This window comes from Cyprinodon variegatus, unplaced genomic scaffold (assembly GCF_000732505.1).
Source record: "Cyprinodon variegatus isolate N-32 unplaced genomic scaffold, C_variegatus-1.0 Scaffold1192, whole genome shotgun sequence".
NCBI classification, from domain to species: domain Eukaryota; kingdom Metazoa; phylum Chordata; class Actinopteri; order Cyprinodontiformes; family Cyprinodontidae; genus Cyprinodon; species Cyprinodon variegatus.
This window is the reverse complement of record NW_015151645.1, coordinates 105,080-106,926: the sequence shown is the minus strand read 5'-3', so window position 1 is coordinate 106,926 and position 1,847 is coordinate 105,080. Positions and strand designations below refer to the sequence as shown.

The window sequence follows — 1,847 nt, the reverse complement described above, 5'->3', positions numbered from 1 at the left end:
CAGGAACCCCGGTCTACAACCCCTCATCCAACGGCGGGCGACGCACAGTTCCCCCGTGAGCGTTCCCAACAGACTGGCCGTGGCGCTGTTTGTTTTGGCGCCGGGTGAAAACCAACAGACCGCACAGAGCGACAAACTAGCGTCCTGCACGGTGTCTGGGATAGAGTCCGAGGTGAGCCAGCCGCTGTGGGCGGAGCTACAGCCAGAGTTTCTGACATTAGGTACCAAACGGGAGATACGCATAGCGTAGAGCGGATGTAGATTTGACCAATCAGAGGCCTCCTGTCTGCGCTCACCTACAATTTCTGAGCATAAACCAGGCTTTACTTTTCAAAACTAATGTTATGCCAAGTAGTTTCTCTAATTAGGACAGTTCCTCAGTCCAGCTGTTAGCATCTTCATTCTGTACATGGCTGAGATTTGGGAATGGGATGACAGCGCTGTCCTTCATCTAAGAACACAGTATAATATTTTATTATATAAAATATTATATATTTATATATAAGGCGGGAGTCATGGATGTCTCCTCATCTGCAAACATTTTTGATGTAATGATGTAGCAGACTGGAGTTGTATAAAACGCTTCTCTAACTGTGATTCGGGAAAAACTTGGAAAAATCTCCCTCTGCTGCAACTAAGCTGTACTTGATCCGAGCTAAAAGTCTGACTTAGCATTTTAGAAAATAAGATAAAAACTTCTGAATTTGAAAAAGCTTTTTCTAGGATCTATATCAGTACTTGGTATCAGCAGGGACTAAATTGTTAGTACTTGTAGTCGATCAAAAGAAATCTGGGACATTACCTCATTTAGACACCTTTGCATAACCTTGGAATCAGGTTCTACCCTAGAAAATGAAACATTTCTGGTTCATTTCTTTTTCTATCGTCTGTAAAATAAAGCCAACTTTAACCCTGTTGTCTCATCCAGAAAAGGAACATTTATTTTTGTTTCATCTTATCTTAATTTTTAGAATATATTTCACATGTTGAAGTGAAACCCTCCTAGACCGGTTGCAGCCTTTGCAGAACGCTGATCTTTATCGTTCTGTCGTGTAATTCCACTTTTCAGCTACATGTTAAGATTTTGGTTCTGACTCTGCAAACATTGAATGGTCAGACGCTGAAGGTTTCCATCCTCATCGGGATCATCGGTACCTGCTGGTTAACCAAAGCTAAAAGCTGGAGCAGAGACACTTCGATCACAGACTCAGTGGCTTCAGTTAAAATCCTCTTTTTAAATCTGCTTTTGCTTAAATATTGTTATTTGTGTTTATTTTGTTGATTTGTTGAAGCACTTGGTGAGTTTTATCTTGAAAGTTGCTCTATAAATAAAGTTTGACTCACTTTCTATTCGGGGATTCAGATTAAAGCGGATTGAATGCAAACAAACTTTATTTTGAAGATTTTTATCTCTTTAAAAATGTTAGGAAGTTTTCTTTGCGCTCCTTTGAGTTGGTCTATCAGTGATGTTTATAAAAGTTTGCGGTTGTAACGTGACAACAAATGGAAACCTTTCTTCTTTTTATGATGCTATATTTTACAATGAAAATAGTTTGCAATGATTTTAATGAGAAAACACAATAGTGAGTAAATGTTGCTCTTTGAATTCACTGCAATAAAGGAAATAAGGCCTCAGGAACTGCAGACTGTCGAGCTCCTTGATCAAAGTTTACAGTTTCTGTCTTTTCTGCATCTATTGACTTTCAGAAAAGATCAGAGTTTGAATCTTTAACAAGGAAAATATTTAAAAGACAATCATGCGTCAAATCTCAGTAAACACCTCTCAGCCATAACATTATGACCACCTTCTTAAAATGATGTTAATCCCTTTACCCCTAAAAAACGCT

General features: G+C 38.9%; 1 protein-coding gene across 9 annotated transcripts in view; it reads right to left on the bottom strand.

The window, feature by feature from the left end:
* Window positions 1-1,847, bottom strand: part of arhgef9 (Cdc42 guanine nucleotide exchange factor 9) — a 94,616-nt gene that overhangs the window by 28,112 nt on the left and 64,657 nt on the right. The gene's annotated exons all lie outside the window — the stretch shown is intronic.